The sequence below is a fragment of the Fukomys damarensis genome, unplaced genomic scaffold (genome assembly GCF_012274545.1).
Source record: "Fukomys damarensis isolate Sample0158 unplaced genomic scaffold, DMR_v1.0_HiC HiC_scaffold_9, whole genome shotgun sequence".
NCBI lineage: Eukaryota > Metazoa > Chordata > Mammalia > Rodentia > Bathyergidae > Fukomys > Fukomys damarensis.
The window spans coordinates 23,004,857-23,027,390 of record NW_022900921.1 but is presented as its reverse complement, the minus strand read 5'-3'; the positions used below and the strand labels follow the sequence as shown (position 1 = coordinate 23,027,390).

General features: G+C 39.0%; 1 long non-coding RNA gene and 1 pseudogene across 1 annotated transcript; both read right to left on the bottom strand.

The window, feature by feature from the left end:
- Positions 1-3,422: 3,422 nt before the first annotated feature.
- LOC104860872 lies at positions 3,423-14,204 on the bottom strand. The gene is made up of 4 exons (XR_779828.3): positions 14,173-14,204; positions 10,629-10,689; positions 10,296-10,381; positions 3,423-7,841 (listed from the first exon to the last, which is right to left on the bottom strand). It is a non-coding gene; the product is annotated as an uncharacterized LOC104860872 (long non-coding RNA).
- An 846-nt stretch (positions 14,205-15,050) lies between these two features.
- Positions 15,051-18,087, bottom strand: LOC104860871 (annotated as a pseudogene).
- Positions 18,088-22,534: the final 4,447 nt, after the last annotated feature.

Sequence of the window (22,534 nt, the reverse complement as noted above, 5' to 3'; positions counted from 1 at the left end):
AACAAGATAGAAAAATAGGATATGGGAGTTGGAGGGAAAGGGAAGGAGGATATTTTGAAAAGAAATAAGCTGTGGTATGTAGATGAAACAATTCCCAAAGATATAAACTGCATGAAATGCAAACATGCACCAAATAAAAATACTTTTTAAATTAAAAATCAAAAAAGGTTGGAATCATAGCTCCTTGTGAAGGTCCTCAGCTCAAAGACATGTACTGCTAAAAAAAAAATGAAATTTCTGTACAATTTCATTTTAAAATAAATGTATTTTCTCACTTTGCATCTTTACAAGGATTAAATGAGTTAGACTGATAGTATTTAGAAAACAAGTAGCACAATACCTGGTAGGCAGAAGGTACTCAATAAATGCTAGTTCCCTTCTGCCTTTGAATTCTTTATTAACCTTTTTTTCCCCTCAATTTCTTTCTTATGAAAATATTGTGTTTCCCACAAAGATTAGTCACATGAATTCTTGGTTATTGATTTGTGATGGTAGGAACACAAAGAATGAAATACAAGGTTCCATGAAGATAGAAAATAAATTTACAATTGAAAAGTCACTTTGTGAGATTTTTGTTGTTGTTTTTGATAATGCACAACTATAAGAATTTGTGAAGATCTTTTTTTTTTTTTGGTACCAGGGATTGAACTCTGGTCCTTGCACTTGCAAGGCAGGCCACCAAACCACTGAGCTAAATCCCCAGCCCTTAGAAGATCCTTCTAAAAAGCCAAAGCTAGTGTGTTTAGACATAGATGAACTCAGAGACTGACTGCTGTCTTGCTATTGAATTAGAACTATACTTTTGACAGTATAGCAGCCACATCATCACTTCAATCGCCCCATAATCCACTGTCTATGCAAATAAATAAAAATCCTTCATCAGGGGGCCAGGGATTTAGCTCAGTGGTTCTGCTGCCTGCATCACATGCACAAGGTCCAAAGTTTGATCCCTGGTCCAGAAAATTTAAAAAAAGAAATCTTTCATCAAATATTTCTTAATGAGCAATAGCAGATGTGTCATTTTCACACTTCTATATGTTACAAAGTAAAATATTTTTTAAAGTTTTTGAGACAGGGTTTCTCAATGCAGTGCAGGCTGGCCTTGAACTCACTATGTATCCTCACATGGCCTCAAACTTGTGGTGATCCTTCTGCCTCAGCCTCCTGAGTTCTCGGATTACAGGCATACACCACAATGCCTGGCCAAAGTAAAATGATATAACAGTAACTGAATCAAATCATTTCTAGTTTTAGAATCAACTGATAGCTATGATTTCAGAGTACACAACAGTTATCAAGTGAACTTATTTTATATTTGTTGGGTTTTCTTTATTTTTTTGGTACCAGGGATGGAACTCAGGACCTTGTGCTTTCAAGGCAGGTGGCAGAACCACTGCCCTGGCCCATTATTTTATATTTAATGTAATGTGCCATGCATATTTCACTGTCTCATGATATCAAATGAACTTAACAAGACGATTATGTAGGTCAAATTACTTAGTAAGTCCTTTTAAGAATTGTTTTTAGACCTATTACGACTTTTAATGGTGCAATTTGTTAAATGATTGGAATTTCTAGAATCCTGCCAGGAAGTGCCGGTCAGAAACACTTCCTCTGCCCTGGTGATCTATTTTTAAAATGTACTTCTCGCTTGTGGCGATTGAAACAAAAATGGCCATAGACGCTCATTCCTCATTTTTAATTATTTAAACTGCTTCCTTCTTGCCAAGTTATAACTTGAATATTCTAATTTCAAATAAGCTTCTGACCACATTTCTCTCAACTCTATCTGAAGATGTCCTGAGTTTTCTTTTCTTTTCCCCTCAAGTATTAAATAACCCTGCTTATTTTGTGTCAGAATCTATGGAAAAGTAGATATCACTACAATCTAAACAGTTTTTAAATGACTTTTAAAAAATTTTACAGAACAGTCCATTAAAGGGCAAAGTCAATGGAAAATGATTGAAAGTCAGACTTCGACCGTGGAATACACACTGTCTGTGTTGCCTTTTGACACAGCATTTTGATTTTATTCAGTTGGAGGAAACTTACTATTCAAGGAAAGTTCCTTTCAAATGACCCACCAGAAATCACATAGTAATCCTGCCCTTTGGGAATAGGGCCTCACTATATTGCTCAGGTGGTCTTGAACTTCTGGCTCGGGGGAACCTGTCTTAGCTTTCACAATGGCTGGGACTACTGCATCACCACTATGTCCGGCACATACAGTCGTTTCTTAATTTCTTCTCTTCAAAACTTATTTCATTATGTGACTGAAAACGCCTTCAAGGTGACAATTAATTGTAAAAGTCACTATCCTTTAAACACTCATTGTACATCTCTGGCTACCACACACCTTCCACTGCAATTCTCCTGCAACTCCAAAGTGTTAACATCTCGTTAGTAACCGAGCAGTAAGAGAAACCGCTGCCTCCCAAAGTGCAGCCTCTTACTGTAGAGCAGAGAGAGCATTCTGGGGCAGGAGAGGTTCCAGATGCGCCTGGGAGATGGTGGTTCTGTTGTTTTTGCACTTGTCTCTCACATATCTAGATGGCCCTGGATGTGAGGCCCCAGGCCTCTTGGAGCCCATGGTCACAGCTAGGAAAAGAGCCTGACAACTCTTGATACCTACTCCCTGGGTTCATTCTAAGGTTTAATGAGTTCAGAGTGCACATTCTCATTTTCTCCTTCATGTCTTCAGTGAGTTGCAGGTGAGGGCAGAGTAAAAGTGGGATATGGGAGTCTGCCTGGATGTCTGGCTGAAAGTCACTATAGGAGAGTTAATTTCTCTACTTCTTTGAGCTCACATAAACTTAAGTTACTGTATCTCCTTGGTTTAAAATAGTATTTAACTTAACATAATGTGTTCAGCCAAAATATTAGGATTCCCTAAACAGAAATGTTCCCCACTCCCCCCTCCCCAGGGCCTTTCTTTGAATTTTTTTCAGGTTTTAAAAATTATTCTTAGAGTAAAATCTCAGTAGCTTCTCTCAGTAAAACATCACCAAATCCCCCGCCACCACTACTAAATTGAGGATGTTATCTCTGCTTAGTGACTGTGCAGCCTCCCAGATACCGAGTGTGGCAACAAGTAAACATTAACATTCCTGTTAAATGTGTGCTGCCTCTTATTCCTTTCCTTACACAAATTGTCTTTTTGCTCCCCTGAGTGTCATCTAAATCGAGATTATATTAACTGTGCCTTACTTGGGGCCTGGAGTGCTAGAATTGTCATTAATAGGCACATGTATTTTTCACTTATACAGTAAATGAACATTGGACCTTTCAGACATGTGACAGAAAGTCACAGGCAAGGGGGTGAAGGGAAGGCAGGGATATGGGGAAAAATGAGAACCAAGACCTGTCATGTAAAGGTACAAGATCCCAATTATGAAGTAACTGGACTGTATACTTAAAAAGTACCAATAAACTCAAAAGAAAAAAGAAAGTTACACACATAGTGAACAAACCCAACCAGAGCTCCACACTTCAGTCCAAAACAAGCTTTCTTTTTCCCAATGGGCAAGAAATAAACAACTTTTAGAATGAAAAACCAACCCTCAGAAAACAGCAACATGAGCATTGCCTTAGATGACTCCAAAACATTTAGTCTATTTCCTGTTTTGATCCAATATATTAAGGTTCTAATTTTGGAACCAATATAATAGGATAACCAGGTTGGGAGAGACAAATACCCAAAATAGAAACCTCAAAACAGTACTACTCAAAATTCAAGTTTTTTCTTTTGTTTACCGAGACAAGTAGCTGGGGATATAGCTCAGTGGTACAGTGTCTGCCTGGCAGGCATCAGGTCCCAAGTTTGATTCCTGGGAAAAATAATTATCTAAACTTGCAATCTTGCTGCTACACTTTCCTATAATGCTGATTGCAGGTGTGTACCATTTAACCTGGCTGAAAACTCTTATATATTGACATATAATCCTTTCCCATGCATATGCACTATAGTGTGATAATTCTGTACCTGCATCATGATCAAATCAAAGCAATCAACATTCCCATCTCCTTGAACCCATATCATCCCTTTAGGGGAACCTCTGAAGTCATCTCTCCTAGTTCCTCACATAATACACAATGAACTCTTATAAACCACAGTGACGCTGCTGTGCTGTAGTACAGGACATCGTGTTAAGTAAGTCAGGTGGAAACTTGTGAGAAGTAAAGAGCACTCTGTTTTCCTTCTCTGCAGACATTTATGGCTCCCTGAAGAAGTGTTTGTTTCCCACATTACAGCAGAGGGCACCAGAGACTCAGCACAGCCAAGTTGGCCAGCACCGTGAGCTTCCACTGCCTCTTACTGCACTGGCCACGGCGTCCTTCACCACTGATGTTGGCACTCAAAGGACACGGACATCTCAATTTTAAAAAATGAAGCCCCGCCTCCCCCGATCATTCTCTGCGTGTAACACGGTACTGGGAAGGAGTATTGCTTCGGGGACCCCATCTTCCACTCTGCATGGATGGCGCTGTCTCAAGAGCCCGTGTCCCCATCAGCACGGACACATTTGTGCACATAGATGCGCATGTATCATTTTTCAATCAAAACTAGAAGGCCAAAATTATTACATAACAGCGATCTGCGTCCTACGGAGGGACCTGTCACGGTGATCCTTTGGGGCTTTGTGAACATCTGTTCGGTATCAGTCAGTCCCCCATGAAGAAATTATTCTTATGCTCATTTGAAAGACAGGTAAAGTAACGGTCAGACTGGTAAGACAACTCGCAACAGATAACAAAACCAGTCTTCACTCGTGAAATAATAAAGCTTGGGCTTGCAACTAGCAAAAGTTTTCAAGGTCACACAAGCATTCATGCATTTGGAATTTGTTATTTCAAATAGCATTTAAGGATGATATTAGCTACAAAGGCCAAAAATCTTCGACATAATGTACTCCTTTCCCGAAGCTCCTGGAAAGCTTCCAGGCCCTTTGTGCTGGGTGGCAGCTCCAGCTGATTCAGAAGCATCAGCTACCAAGGAAGAAGTACAAAGTGAGTCTGAGGGCTTCCCGGCCCTTTGCAATGTGGAAGGTAGATCTAGCTGCACCTGGATTGGGGAGATTCAATCCTTATCAGAGGGACGATCCCAAGGAGGCAGTCTGTCCTGGGAAGCCTCCAAGAAAGGATTAATTTCAGAAGAAGGCTCTTTGCTGCCTTATTTGATGTTTTCTCATTCCATTCCATTGAGGGGCTCAGAGTATGGATGGGGGCAAACTCAGGTTTACAAGGTACACAGCTATTTCTCTACAAGGCAACTCAGTTTCTTTCATGAGTGACATTTTACCAAGTGGGCAGAATGGTCACCTCAGTCAACTTACCATTTCCCTGATTTGATCTGTTTTGGGGCCTACAAGATGTCCAGGCAAGCCCAACACTTGTCTTCACCGCTGTCCATGCTGCTGGCATCTGGGATGGTGGCCAGCAGCTTACTTTGGTCTTGGTAAGGATGCTATCACATGGTCCTTATTCTCAACTTAAGTCCCCTCACTTACTCTCCCTGAGCAACCCCTCTGGGGCATATGGGAGTCATTTTGGATGGCCCTTGTTCCTTCTGGGCTGCAGGGAACTCTGGCAGCTGGGTGCAGGTTCATCTGCCTGATCACACAGCCATTTCTGACTTGGGCTGCTGTGTTCACAGCCATTTCTGACTTGGGCTGCTGTGTTCCCTGGGCTTGGACTGGGAAACGGCACCAGCCTCTCTAGGACAGATTTCTATCCCAGTCTGGGTTTTCTGCTCTTCCCTCCCAACTTCCTTTTACTGTACTCTCTTCTCCAGCCTCAAACCTACAGCCAGCTTTGCTCTGTGTGTTTGTGTTTTTCCTCTCCCAAATCTAAAGTGCAGGCCAGTAGTCCCTCAGGGTTTGGGTTTTGAGACACAAAGATTCTTCTCATCTTTCTACTGTGACATCCCTCCCTGGGGCAAGGATGCCACCTGGTCCTGGTGACTGAATGAGGGGGACTCTAGAGGGAGTATAGGGGGACCAAGAAATGTAAGGAGGAAAAAATTCATTGAAAATTCTGAATATCATTTTAGCCTATATGCAATAAAATCAATCTAACCTAAAAAACAGAGAACAAAGAACACGTAATAGAAATAAAAAACCAAATCCAAAGGACATTTAACATACAGAGCATATAATATGCAGTCTCTGCTGGGGATATAGCTCAGTGGTGTGCACCTGCCTGGGAAGTGCAAGATTCTGAGTTTAATTTCTGGTTCCCAAAACAAAACAAAACAAAAAAACGTACAGCCAAGAAGTATAATATTTAAGTGAGCTTAAAATTTGCCTGGGAATTTTCTGGCAGGCAAAAGGGGTTAGGGGAGGAGGAAAGATGACACAGGCATTTTATATTATTTTCAATACATAGAAAATATACAAATTCATTAAGAGAAATCAAGAGACTTTTTGTCTCCTCTGAATGCAAAAGAATTGTCACCTGCGACCTCACAGTCATAGCTATTGTAGCATGGCAGTGGGAGTATGTGTGTGAACTTGACAGCATGTCAACCCAGAGATTATCTCAAATGGCTCTTGAGTCCTAGTCATTCTAGATCAAAAGCTCGAGGTTACAGCAGAAGAGGCCATCTGGCTGGCTTGGCCTTCTATTAGCCTGCCTGCTTGCTTTCTTTTTTGTATTAAGTACTACAGTTAATGTCTGGGATTTTTAAATGCAGATAGGAAAAAAAAGATAAAGAAACTTCAAATACGTAAAACAGGCATAAGTGCAGCATCTCCCCTTATGCACCAGGGATACATTCACCATATCCCCAGTGGTTGCCTGAGACCATAAGATCAAGATAGTAGTGAACCCAACATACTTAGACTGTTCTTTTAGGCCAGTGATGGCAAACTCTCCACAGGCTGGGTGCCCAATCTACAAACCAAAACGCAGTTTTTTATCAGTGTCAACAGTGCAATTAAAACTTAAATACCAAGGTTTTCCTTTAAAAAAAAGCCACATACATTAACATCTTTCTCCTAAAACAAAAACAAAAACATGGTAACAGAGCTTCCAATAATACAAACAACTTTTTATGGAAATGTGAGTTTGTATTTGTCGTGCTTCTGCACAATTAATGTAATCTTCACCGTGGTGTGCATGCTGATAAGTCTGTCATACCTTGGCCCATGCTTTGTTAGAGACCAACACATGCAGCAATCACATCATCCTTCAGTCTATTTCTTGTATATGATTTGATATAATTCAAAGCTGCAAACAGCTTCTCACAAACTTGAGACAATCCAAACAAAGAAAAGCAATCCCAAGTGCTTTCACTGACTTAAAATTATTTCACACAGAATTGTACACTTAAGGGTTTCATTTTCAGAACTCCCAACTGTGCTGTCCTTTGTCATCTCTTCACACTTTATCTTCACTAGTATTTCAGGCAGGTCACAGAATTTGCTTTTCCAGACACAGCTTTCTTGAAATTCCAATAGCTCCATTTCCAGATTTCCAAAATCTAACCAGTGTAAGCAGGAAAGATCAAGTTCTTCAAATTGGCTTTTTCTGGAGCAGTAAGAAAACACAGGTTTGTCTCCATCTTACAAAACTGTAAAAATCTGTTACTAAAATTCTCCTTTGCAGCTGCTCCAATGCTAGAAAATTCCCGTAGATTTCCTGATAGCTTGTAGGATTGTTTGCAATGTAGAACTTTCTAAATGCATTTTTAGATTTGGAAAGTATTTCAATTGATGTTTCAAGGTCTCTTTCAAAAATGTGAAGTTTTCTCTCAAATGTTTTGATATCATAAAACATCCTTTCTGCTGTTTTCCCTATTCTTTGTAGTTTTTTGTCCTGTGTACTAAAATGTAGTGTAAAATCTGTAAAAAAAAAAAAAAAAACAAACAAACAAAAACATGAGGTTGTTAAGTCAGGCCATATCAGTGAGCTGTGGATATCCTGCCTGTTTTCATTCATAAATATCCTACTTTCTGGTTCTGCCGCCTGCCTCACAAGCACAAGGTCCTGAGTTCAATCTCCCCAGTTCCAAAAAAAAAAACACCCTACTTTCATCCAAGCAGGCTATGAATCTCTTTCCAGGACTTAATCCTTTGGTCAGTCACCAGACATTATTGTACATAAGTAAAGCATTATACTGTGCCTGAATCTCATCAAGTGTTTGAAACTGTCAAAAAATTATGAGCACAAGCCATAATGTAATTCAGCATTTTTGTGACATCTTTGAGGATATTGTCTTAATTTTTTGTTGCTTTCTCTGGAACAAAGAGCTGCTTCTTCTTTTTTTTTTTTTTTGGTTTTTTGAGACAGGGTCTCACCATGTAGTTGAGAATGACCTGGAACTCGGAACTCACTATGTAGCCCAGGCTGGTCTTGAACTCAAAGCGATCCTCCTGCCTCAGCCTCCTGAGGGCTGGGATTACTGGTGTGCACCACCATGCCTGGCCTCACAAAGAGCTTCTTGATGTATAATACAATGAAAGTGAATGATTGTTTTGCTTCTTTAACAAAGAATTGTCCAAAACTAGATGTTGCTTTCATACAAGATGCGCCATCCCTAATAATTGAAACCATTTTTCTGGACTTAGATCTTGCGATTAAAAAAAAAGCCTCCATCACAGCACTGTTGATATCTATCCCTATGTACTTCCACACAAAGACACTAGTTTCACCAGGGTCTTCTTTCATAATGTCACCAACAGCAAAATACAGAATTACTGCTACCTTTGCATGATCATTATCTGCACTTTCATCCAATCTCATGGCTGTCTTTTGTACGTCATTGGTGAGCTGCTGATTAACACCACTTGCTTTGCACAGAACTTGATCTTTAACAGTATTTCAACTAAGTGGCATCTCGAGATGCACTGCATAATTTTACCCTGGTTTAGGAAATCAAGTAAAGGGAAATTACTCCCTGGCAACATGGCCATTGTGATAAAATTCCGATTAGAAAGGGGCTTGGCATGTTTTGCTATGCACAGTGAAATTTGAAACTGGCAGCTGTCAAAATAATTTGCTTTAGAAAGGGAGCTGCAAAATTCTAGCAATGATTATTTCCTCAATTTCCCTACAAGAAATGCTTTTTTTTCTGTTTCATCGGGCTTGGCAACACTTTATGGTTGGTGTCAAAATATTGTCATATGATGTGCAACACACAACACTTTTATCACATAGAATACATAACACTTTCCCATTGTGTTCAATCACTTCAAATGACTGTCCAGATCTCTTGGAATGATCTTCCACAATCTATTTGCAGTTTTGCTTTAGTCACTTTTTGGTATTCAAGAATTGGAATCTAGGGTAGGGATTTACCTCAGTGGTTCCGGCGCCTGCCTCGCAAGCGGCAAGGGCCTGAGTTCAATCCCCAGTACCCCCCCAAAAAAAAGAATTGGAGTCTATAAAAACACAAAATGAAAAAAATGAAGCACTCCATATAAATCTATCACTATTTCAAAAACAGCTAAAGTCAGTTAACAATATAAAATTGGATATTCCCTGAATCAACAATCTGTAGCCAGTATTCTCAACTCTAGTTCCTCTTGAATTTGCTGACCACCACAGCAAAGAGCAATTTTCCACTGACCACCAGCTTTTGCCCTGCTCTGAAAAAGGCATCTGAATGCATTTTCTACCTTTTGGGGTTTCCGCTAAAATCACAGCCAGTCCAAGCAAATAAATGTATCATTGCTTTTCTTTTCATAAATTATTTACAAACTGCACATTCAAATAACGCCAAGAAGATAGCACAACACCAAAAGAATCTCAGTCTCTTAATTAGAACATCTCTTTGCTAAATCTTAGATATTAAATTTCAATTTTTTATAAGAAAACTTAAAGTAAAAATCCTGTATGAGTGAAAAAATGCATGTCTTAAAACTCATAGCCAGGGGCTGGGGATGTGGCTCAGTGGTAGAGTCCTGGGTTCAATCCCATGCACCATAAACAAGACAAAACAACAAAACCTGTAGCCAGCCTAAGCACATATATGCATGTATATACAGATATACACATATATCCATGGCAGCACACTGACTGGCTTATAGCAGTTGCAGCTATGAGTTGCAACTTGTCTTTGTCTGGTGCTGCTAGTACTTTCTGAACATGGCACTATGGTACAATTTCCAGTTTTATCCTATTTCAATGAAGTGTGCGTGTATATATACACATACATACACACACACACATATATTTTTTTTTTTTTGGTACTGGGGATTGATCTCAGGACCTTGCACTTGCAGGGCAGTGGAGTCACTGAGCTAAATCCCCGGCCCACAATGAAGTACATTTTTAATGTGTATGATGTCACTTACTTTTGATCTTTATATTGATAGTTTTGAGTCCTTCCATTCTGGTTTGATTTCTGTGTATTTTCGGCCAGAGTATCTGGTATTGACTGCTATTAGAAATGAATTTGAATCAGTGTCCCTGTTACATGAGATATTCTCAGTTCAAATGTTTCCCCACACCATGGTTAAAAAAATTAATTCCAAACTAAAAGTTCTCAGTAAAGTCATAATTCAGAACAATTCAGTATGAGATGCTCACACCAATTTTCATTAGCTATAAATAAGTGAAAAAGCAATAAAAAAAACCCTTCCATCATTTTTATTATTAACTATTTTTAATAATTTTATTTTACTCACTTTCTTCACAGGAGCTTTCTCCTCAGTTTCTTCATGATCATGATCAAAATCATCATCATTACTGGAAATGAAATAAGCCAAGATTATTTCCAAATTAAATAAGAACTTTCCAAATTTCGAGAAACTTGACAAAAGAACTAAAGGTGGGATATAAGAGATTTGAGTACCCATGTTCACTGCAGCACTGTTCACAAAAGCCAATAAGTGAAAACAGCCCAAACAGTTGGATAAAAAAAAAAAAAAATGTTATGTTTCACACATATAATAGAATGTATTCAGCCTTAAAATAAATTCTACTATTTGTTGCAACATGAATAAACTTTCAGGACATTATGTGAAATATACCAAAGGATAAACAGTATGATTCTACTTGCAAGGCATCTAAAGTAACAACTCAAAAAGTATAACTGCAATTGTCAAGGCCTGGAAAATGTCAAGAGTCTATCTATCAACAGGTAGCCACTTTTGCAAATTAGTGGACCTGACCATGATGTCTTAGTTTGACACCAGGTACAAACACCAAAGTGCATTTCATGAAAATTAACTTTGTGTGATGGCCACCATCAAGAGAGTATAGGCAATTCACAGAATGGGACAAAATACTCCTTAATCAAATTTACTAAGATACCTATTGAAGTAGGTAATTCTTATAACTCACAAGCTTAAGTACCCAAACTTTAAAATGGGCAGAGGATGTAACAAGCTTTGCTTTGAAGACACCAAATATCTAATAAATGCATGAAAAGTTGACCATTCTTAGTCATCAGGGAGCTGAGCAAACAGCTCAGGGCTAAGCACACAGGAGGTCCTGAGTTCAAACCCCACTGCAACACACACCAAAAATTACGCATCACCAGGCAAACAGAAAATCATACCCACAATCAGAAAGTACTTCACATCATTAGGAATACTGTTACACAAAAATAAAGGCAAACGTTAAGATATGGACAAATAAGAATCACTGCTGATTCTGGACCATTCACTGCTGGTCCAAGTATAATGAAATGGTTCATCCACTCTTGGAGAACGAGGTTGGCAAGTTCCTAAGAAGTAGAATCTAGAGCTAGGGATATAGCTCAGTGGTGCTGTGCCTGCCTGGCAAGCACAAAGTCCTGAGTTTGATCCCGGGTACTGTTTAAAAAAAAAAAAAAAGTTGAACCTAGAGTTACGATAGCAATTCTGCTCCAGCTATAAACTCTCAAAGAAAACATGTCTACAAATCCTCAGACTGGAGGCAGCAAAGACCATATGATTCCCTTTATGTCAAGTTTCTAAAACAGGCAAATCCATTCAAAGTTCACTAATGGCTGAGCAGTATTTCTAAGGTGACGAAATGTTCAAAATTTGTGTTAATAGCTATACAACTGTGAATATACACTAAAACCAATGAATTAATATACTATATATATATTTTTTTCTTTTTTATTGAGTTTATTGGTACTTTTAAAGTATACAGTACAGTTACATTCATCATTGGGATCTTGTACCTGTGCATGACAAATTTTGGTTCTCATGTTTTCCCCCATACCCCCATCCTCTCTTCATCCCCTCCACCCTTCAAATTAATACACTTTAAACAGGTAAATTCCTGGGAAAAGGGAAATCGAAATTACTGGAGGGCAGAGTCCAGAATTCAAAATTCTTTTCTAAACTAGTCCAAAAAATCCAAAAGTGTACCAATTTATGTAGTAAGTTCTCAGGGAAATTCTGTTGTCCCTGAATTATGAACAACTTCTGTTTAGAGAGAATGTTCCAAAGTCAGATTTCTTTGTAAGTCTGACAAAGTAAGTCTTCTTACATACCTTTACACAAATACACAATGTAAAAGCATAAAAAACAAACACACACAAAAATACTTTAAATAAACTATTTTTCATTTACAGTTACAATAAAATGGTGGTACAATACAACTGTAAGTGAATTGTTTCTACTTTTACAGCTACTTTAAAAATACAAAACCTGGCATATAGTAGATTGCATGGAGTGAACTGGCAAAGAGAGTTACTAACTGGAGAAGGAAGGGTAGGTAGGAGATGGTGGAACTGAAGGATCATCAGCAATAGATGGAAGACAAGATAGAATTTTGCTCACAACTGATGTTGATGACATAGGTTTTTTGATGGATTTAATTCTGTCTACCCTCTTGAAAAAGTGATCCAGTAATGTCTGAGTAATAGCACTTTTTTTCTTATCATAGACGACTCTACAGCCCTGGATGGCTTTCTGCACGGCTGCTGTGACCTTTGTGTATCAGTTCTACATTGCAGTCCTGTACCTCAAAAACTAATAGTGCCCCTTCAAGTAAAGAAAAACCCCTTGCCATTTTCTGTGTTGTGAATCTCTTTGGTAGGTCCGTTCCTGTCTGTGAAAGTTCACAACTCAATATTTGTAAGTTGGGGATTTACTGTATTAGAAAAAAACACGAGTGCCAGGGATTTAGCTCAGGGCCACTGCACCTACCTCACAAGCGCAAGGTCCTGAGTACAAAAAAAAAAAAAAAAAAAAAAAAAAAAAAAGGTCCCAAGTTCAATCCTCAGTACACAAAGAAAACAAAAAAGAAAAAGAAAGAAAGACAGGCAGGCTGAGGATTTATCTCAGTGGTTCCATTGCCTGCCTCTCAACTGTAAGGTCTCAAGTTTAATTCCTGGTACCCCCCCGCAAAAAAAAACATGACAAAGGTTTATAAAAAAACCACTATGGACCAACAGCTTTATCTATTAGGATATTCCTTATCAAAGTTTAAAAAGGGACACTTAAGAAGGCCACATATATCAATACAATCATACACTATCAAGTGAGATACATTCTTAAGAACGTGTTGATACACAAACTAATGCATCCTTAAGGTGTCTATTATTTTAAAAACCTGATTTGGACCTTAGTATGATCTGTATTTACATTTTTTCTGCCAGGGATGTAGCTCAGTGGCACCATGCCTGCCTTGTAAGCACAAGGTCCTGAGTTCAATCTCTGGTGCTGCATTAAAAAAAGGATTACATTTTATCCTTGTTATTACACTCAACTCAAAGACTACTTAGACAAGCATAACAAAAAATGTAAATCCTTAGGGACAAAGCAGAAAATTAAAGGTACTGGAATTTACTGATATTGTTGTAAGACTAATTAAGAATAGGACTTTATTCTATTGTGTAACTGTTAATTACTATAGTTTGATCTAGTGCAACAAACACACTGACTCTTGTTTCCAACCATGTTTTAAATTGGCAAGAAAAGTTCAACATCCTTTTAGAATCACATTCTGTCAACAAGGAGTCATGGAACCACAGGCCAAATCTTTAGTTTCATCAAGAGAAAGGTATTCAAGTAAATTTCAGAAATGCTGCCTGCACACCCTACCCTTCTGAAGATTCATAATGCACAGCATGATTTTCATATCTCATATTCCCAGCATACTTTTAGCTCCACTTATTTAACTCAAACTCAACTAACAGCCACTTACTATTTAGAGGACCTAGTAAAAGAATTTCCTAAAATTCTCACCCATGTATATAAGCATGTCAATTCCTTAGAGTACAGTACTTACTGTTCATCACTGTCATCATCATCATCTTCTTCTATATCAGCAGCAAATTTTATTTTTTTCTGAAAGAAAAATACATAATTATGGGTAGGATCCAATCTTAATCCCCAACTGAAAGCTAGAATACACAATTTGTAGTAAAATTATTTCCACCTACAGAACCTTACTACCATCGCCAAGATTAGATAGCTTTCCAGACATAGTCTTCCTCATCTGATTCTGCATCTCCCTGCACAGCTAAAATAAAGATGCTATGAAACTCCAACAAGCAAGAAATCAGAAAAAACAATGAACACTGCTAACATACAACATTAAGTACTTAAAATAACAAGATTCTATTTAAAAAAATAGCAAATGGGAAAATTTGTTGAAAATGAATTCTTTGGAGATAATGTTCACTGCCAAAACCAGACCGTTCCAGATATAATCACAGTACAGCTAAGTCCCAGACTTTGTGAATATTCAAGTTGCACAGACCTCACATTATGAACACTGGGAGACGGAACATCACGGAGTAGCTCACAATCTGCCGGACATTATCAGTTGTGCTGCTGTGTGCTTACTGTACAGTCATCTATGAGAAAAAAGAGCGATTACTCAGACATCACTGGATCACTTTTTTCAAGAGGGTAAACAGATCTGAATCCATCAAAAAATCTGTGTCATCAACATCAGGTGTGAGTGAAATTCCACCTTGCCTTCTGTCTATTGCTGATGATCCTTCAGCTTCACCATCACTCACCTACTCTCACTCTTCCAGTTAGTAACTCTCTTTTGTCAGATCATTCCATGTCATCTGCTATATGCTAGGTGTTGTAGTGTACTATAACACCATTTTCAGGTAACTGTAAAAGTAAAAAAAATTTCCTTATAATATTTTTATATGCATGTTTGGCTTTTTTATTCTTTACATTGTGTATTTGTATCAAAGGTGTATAAGACTCAATTTGGCAGACTTATGAACAAACATGACTCAGAACATTCTCCCAGAATAGAACTTGTTGGTAGGACAGGAAATTACTGTACTATAACCCCAACTGAACATATTATAAAGACAGCAATACTAGAACCAATCATGCCTTTTAAGTCCAAATTAGGAACCAAACAATTTCAATAAACAGAAAAAGTAGCTTAATACACCATATAAAATTATCTACTAAGTGCTGTCCACTAATATGCATAGGCCCTGAACCACACCACAAACTTAAAAATCTCAGGTGTAATTTAAAAGCCCCAAAGGGAAACCTTAAAGGAAATTTTAAATTTAAACACTGTAAACATTTACAACAGGCATTACAGGTAAACCCCATACAATCAAACCAAACTAGTAAACCTATTTTCACCCCTCTGACACAAGATGCAACTGTGACTAATGGGACAAAGAAACAAAATACCCCCTTATTTCCTTGATGCAAGCTAATTGATACCCATCTTTAACAAGATCAAAACCTCCACATAAAATTCTAAGTTCACTTGTCCTTACCATTGGCTATACAGACATTTTCAAAGCTGCTAGTGTTACTTTAATTGGGCTGCCTTCGTAATTCATTGCTTCTGCTTCCACAATGTGCAATTCATCCTTTGCACCAGCCCCTAAACTGACCTGTGAACAAAAGCCAAGATCTACATGATACGTGTAGAGGTGAGATATAGTCAATACCTTGTTACAAAAAATACTTGTAAGCAGTCAAGGAAGCAAGTTCTTAAGCCATGTGACTGGGAACTAAAAGGTTGAGACTTAAATATTAAGTAGTTTATTTTGAAAGCTTAAATACCATTCATAATGACAATTGATGCTCATTTTCATCATTATCCACCTTAAAGTAATAATCTTTGTCGGCCTTTAGTTGACAACCTGTAAAGAAAAGGAAAATTGTAAAACAGAAAAATAACACCAAGGTTTAGGAGTTAGAAACTAAAGAGGTGAAGGTTACCTTGTGAACTAGTTTTTCACTACTCTAGCTACCAGAGGGCAATGCAGAATCTCCTTTCTAGATTCTTATACACAAATACACCAGATAACACCCATTAAAAAATCTTGATAAATTCCACTTTCTTGTTATACTATTTCATTCTCCACTACAATGAAATAGGTAATTAGTACCATTCTACAGATGGAAAATGCTCATTGCTTTAGTAGGAACTGATCCAAGAGCTTCCAAGTGAAAAGGTTAACAAAATTTTTAAATTGATAAGAAATTTTAACTATTGAAAATGGGTACAAACAAATTTAATGTAGAGTGCATGGATCTACTACCATTCTATGAATGAAAAAATTATTCTAAAGGTTATCAGAACTACAACTGACCTTGAGAGCGTTTCACTTAATAAGCAGCTAAGAGTTACTGGTACATAAACACTGTACTCAAATGCTCAGTTAACAAATCTCAGCACGGCTAGCCAACAATATGAAACCTGGGCAGGATTTACATGTCCAAGTAAAGCACAAAGAGGAGGTTTCCACAATAAAATTTACCGAGAAAGAAAACCAAATAGGACTCTTGTAAGTATGTAGTGTAGTTTGAGTGTGGAGAGAAGGTGGTCGCCTGAAAGCCCTTGTCCTTCAAAGTTTACAGTCCTTGGCGTACAATTCAACCTGCAGCATTCTTCTCATACCCTGTGCTCCATGCCGCGCTCAAGATAGTAGCCTCCATTTTCCTTCCTCCAAATTAAAAAAAACTTCTACTTATAGAGCACCATTTGGACTCAAGCGTGTTGGCTCCAATTCTGCTGAACTCTGTGTAATATTTGTTAAGTCGCTTTACTAGTATTGTCATCTGCATCACGGAGCAATTTCCATCTACGGCAATGAGACAGAGAAAGTGCTCTCAACATGCGAATTAGCATCATACAAGATGTTGTAGGCACTGAACAAAGACCTTCAGAATACTGGCACTACCACCCAACTCACCCAAGATTTCTCATCCAACAGTTCTCAACCAAGCCAAGGGACCCCAAGCTCGGAGGTGACAAGACACCAGCGAGGCCCGGATGTACACTGAGCCCACACGCCCGCCCTCCCCCAACCACGTGGCAACCACGTGCTCCCAGGGCCAGCGGCCTCTACAAGCCCAGCAGCGCTTCCCCTCCCCCTGTAACTAACCGAGGCACCCACAAAAGTCTGTCCCCGAACTCTACACTAGTAGTCGAGAGAACAACGCCAGACTCCCTCTATTCCCTCCCGACAGCAACCTCATAACCTCATCGAGGGTCCAGCTGTAGCGACAGCGATTTCTATCACAATCCTACACTCTTACACACCTAAAAAGAAACCGCATGCACCGGGATCTACCTCTTTCCCCAGAAAAAGGCGACCCTTCAGCCAGCCGGGTTTTCACCTCGGCTTCTAGGCCTTGGGCCGCTCACGCCCCAGGCTTCAGGCCGCCGGCTCGCGCCTCCCACCTCCCATTCGCTCAGCCTCCAGGCCTCGGGCCGCTCCACCCTCCTCCCCCAGTCTACTTAGCTTTCTCCACCGACCCAAGCCTCAGTTGGATTCCCGCCCCCCCCCAACCACCAGGCCCTGCTCCGCCTCGTTCTAACATTCTCTCAATGCAGTTACCGAAAAGATAGTTCTGGGGCCTCAGAGGGCTCATGTCCATATCCATCGAATCTTCCATGGAGTGATGCAACGCACTTAGGAGGGAGAGAACGCGGACGGAAATATACAGCTAATGGCCCAAGAGAACCTCCGCGTAGGACGGAATCACGCCAGGGAAAGGACGCGGGCTCCTCGAGATTATATATAGTTTCCTGCGATCTCGCGAGATTTTTCCAAGTCCCGCCTCAGCGCGCGTGCTCCAAATCCCCCCTCCCACACAGTCGCTCTAGAGCGCAAGCGCTCTTCAACCCCTCTCCTTTCTACCTCGGCCCCCCACCTCTGCCAGGTACTTCACGGGCTCCCTTTGAGCAAGCGCACTCGTACTCTGGCCCCACCCCTCCGCCGCCGTCGCCTTTGCGCATGCTTGCTTCTTCCTCGTAGCGCGCTCGCCCCCGCCAACCCATCCACGTCCTCTCCGACTCAGACGCGCTGGCTCCGCGCCCACACCCTGCGCAGCCCACCCTGCAAAATGGCGGCTGCGGTTTCTAAGTCTCTTAGGTACGGAGGATTCGCGAATGGAAAATGAGCCAGAGAGTAGCTCGGTTCACCTTTCTCCATCCTCTAGTGCCCTGCAGGCCTACGAACTGGCAAAGTCACGTTAAGGTTGTCTTGCCTGAAGGCCTCGTTTCCCCAAACGTAATGCTTGGGGTGCTAGAGGCAGCGGGGACCTCGGGTTATTCTTTGTTGAGTCCTAAAGGTGTAGCTACTGGCCAGACTTGCTCAACTATAGGTTTTATAGCCTCAGCCTTTCTGAGGAAATATGTCTAAAACCAAAGTTCTCACTTTTACGTCATTTGGGGACCGGTGGAGAGAGGACTGAGCCAGTCTCTCCTCCAAAGAGCAGGATAATATCCTGAATGTTCACAGGATGTGCAGCCTCTGAGATAGTGCAGTTTATCTTTAACATTCCTAGTGAAAGGACGCACGTGATTTGTGGGAAATATATACACCTTAAATACTGTCTTTTAAAGGTCAAAATGAGAGTGAAAAGTAAAACATTTTGAATCAATTTAGGACAGGTAGACAGCCGGTCACCCCAGTGCAATTAGAGACACACAAAAAGACAACACGGCAAAAACCTATAGGGTGAGTGTATTTGAAGGAAGGGGGAGTATTTTCAGGGATATTGGTGATGATCTTTTACTGTGATTTTTCAAAATCTAAGCATTTACCATATTTTTCCATCACACTGTATGTATATATGCTATTTTCCAGCTTTTTTTATACTTGCATATTTGGATAGTTGAGTTTTTTTTTCCAACTTCTTAATCTGACTTATCTTTCCATGACATAACACATGCAGGGCCACTGTGTTCTTTTTAGGAGTCCCATAGTGTTCCATTAGATAAATATGTAAAGTATGTTTTAGTTCCAGGGTTTTAAAATTTTCTTTATTTTTCAAATGAAGGCTGTGTACACATTTTATGAGGAAATGTCTAAATGCGAAGAAAAACAGAATTCTATGTTAAATATTGATCTTCAGTTACCATGCTGTGGATGTAGGCAATCTTGTCTCATATATACCCTACCATGTACAGATTTTGGTATCTTGGGGTGGGGATGGTCCTGGAACTAATCTTTTGTGGATACCAAGAAACAACTGTACAGCTGTATTTTGTATATCACATCATCACAAGGAGATACATGAGGATATGCTAACGCTAGTGGTTAATAGCTTTTCCACTGTACACCTATTTCAAAACATCATGGTATACTTACATCATAAATACACAATTAAAAATAGATAAGCATTTCCCCTCAAATGCTGGTGTGCACATTTGTAAGTGTTCAAATGTAGGCACATGTTTGATTTCTCGTGGATAAGTATGTAGGAGTGAAGTCTAGGTCATCTGGGAAATCCACATTTAAGACACTCCAAACTATTTTCTGAAGTTATGCTCCTTAACATTGCCACTGCAGTGTATGAGAATTGTAGTTTCTACACATCCTGGCCAATATTTTCTCAAGTTGAGAGATTCTTATAAGTATGTAGTGATGTCTTGTGATTTTAACTTACATGTCCCTAATGACTGATATCACCTTTTTTGTGTTTATTTGTTGTGCATGTATCTTCTTTGATGGAGTGTCTGGTGAGAGATATGTATGTAGTTTTAATCTATGGCATGTGCAGAGCCAGTTTTTCTAACACCTTTTATTACAGGAGCATAGCATTACTTTTGACATAAAATCACAGAACATGGGTGTGTCAAGCCCACATTTATTCTTTTTTTTGTTTTTTTTTTTTGGTATCAGGGATCGAACTCAGAATCTTGCATGCCTGTGAGGCACCTAAATCCTGCACCCCCATGTTTATTCTTTAGATTATTTCTATTTATTAATTACTGACTTTAATTTTATGAGTTTTATTATATTAAACAATAAGTGCTCAACAGGAAAAAATAAGAGATAAAGTATTACATTCTTAATATTTATTGAATGTTTATAAAAAGCATCAAAATTTTCAACATCGACTTTTTTGGAGTACAAAGTCTAAAAAAGAACAACAAATAAATTCCTATGTGAACTCCATTGAAAATAACAACAAAACTCTACCTCAGAAAGAATCTTTGCTTCAATTGTCACACCCAAAACAAGTCTACACAAATGACAACTTCATGTTTCAGTTCTCTTCCTGTTTTGTCAGGAGCTTCCTACTATGCTGTACAATGTGCTCTTAGCAGGAAAATCATATCAATAACATAAAATATCAAATAAGGAATGAGTACTTAGAATAGACATCAACATTTTCACATCAGTGGTTTACTTGCTTACAAAACCTAAAAGATGACATCAGAAATACAAACCTATATGAGCTATAATGTAAAATACAAAAATGTCTACCACTGAAATAATCTTTGCTTCAATTGTCACACCATAGGCAGTCTTCACACATGAAAATGACATGTTCCATACACAAGTATTACTTACACTGACAGCACATAAGTTTGGTTTTCCTGTCTTTTCTCGTAGGCATAACTGACATCTTTTTGGTTTTCCTGTTGTCATAGTAGGTCTTTGGGATTATGTGCCTGCCTGTACCTCTGTCAGCTCACCAGTATGTTCCACAATTATTTTATAGTTCCCTGTGTGGAAACATTTTGTTTTTCCTCTGCTTTAAATGATCTTTTATGAGTTCCAGTCCAAATTCTTTAAGAAAATTTCTCTGTAGTATTTTGCACTTGTTTTTTTGTTTTGTTTTGTTTTTTTGAGACAGGGTCTCACTATGTAGTTGAGACTGACCTAGAACTCACTATGTAGCCCAGTCTGGTCTCAAACTCATAGCGATCCTCCTGCCTCAGCCTCCTGAATACTGGGATTACAGGAGTGTTATTTTAAAAGATTTTTATTATTATTATCATTATTTTTGGTACCAGGGATTCAACTCCGGACCTTGTGCTTGTGAAGCAGGTGGCAGAACCACTGAGCTAAATCCCTGGCCTCACACTTGTTATTTTCTTTATAAATTATCTTAATTATTTATGCCACACATATTTAGGATTGAGTAAAATACAGCCACTGGCCAATGTTTTATGTTTCAAGTGACATCACTGTGGTGCATAACTCATCAATAACATCTACTCTGCCTTTGGTTTTGTTGTAGAAGGTTTCCCTCTCAGGCTTCTGTTTTGTTTTGTTTCTGTACTGGGGATCAAATTCAGGACCTTGCACTTGGGAGGCAGGCATGCTGCCACTGAGCTAAATCCCTAGGCTTCTGTTTTATCCAGATTTCCCTAATGTGAATCTTTTTGAAATCCAAAGATTATACCATATAATTCTGTGTTTTGAACTTGCAACATTTCATATGAGATTTCTGCTCTGTTCCTACATACAGACGTTCCTACACTGATTATCTTGTGCTCTGTTAGAAAATGTAACATCAGTTGGAAGTTGGTAAACCAATTGTCAAATCTCACATTTCTGATTAATTTGGGAGCAACAAATCTGTTCACACATCATTTGGTTTATTACTATAGAAATAAAGACCTGATGGCTGTTCCAGGGTAAATATCTAAATTGAAAGCATAGCAAGTCTTTGCATCTATAATGGCATAAATTTGTATTTTTTATGTCATATCTTTTTTTTTTTTTTTTTTGTACCGGGGATCAAACTCAGAAACTTGCACTTGCAAGGCAGGTGGCAGACCCAGTGAGCTAAATCCCTGGCCCCAATGCCATATCTTGACCCATCATTTTCCCGTAAGTCTTTTACATTCCTGTGATTACCCTGAGAAATCTCTAAATACAGCAGACCTGTGAATGCTTTCAATTCAGGTAGTGAGGTATCATAATAAAAACATGTTTTAGTATAGCTACTGGAGCATACTGAACATTTTACTTGTATTTTAGCCTTTGTGTATTTCACAACATCTTGTAGCATTTCATCTGTTACAATTTCCAACACTGAATGGCAGGGCTGGCATTCTATCCAATATTTTTCACCCCTGCCAAGATCCTCTCTATATTTTTGTACCTATTTCTAACTTTGGATTGTTTCATTTGGTTGTGTGACCATAGTGCAATATTTTAACTGGTCAGATATGCCCTCATTTGCTGTTTTCTTCATATTCTGAATCAAGGAGGACTATAGTCCTTGTGCCAGTATCAGCTGATTCTTGTTCCATTTCACTGTAAAAGGAACTTTGGCTCACATGGTCAATATTAAAGTCATCACCATCGTCATCATACACCCACACCACTCTTCTGTTATAAAAACCTGATAGGATGCAAGTGCAAGGTCCCAAGTTCATCCCCAGTTTAAAAAAAAAA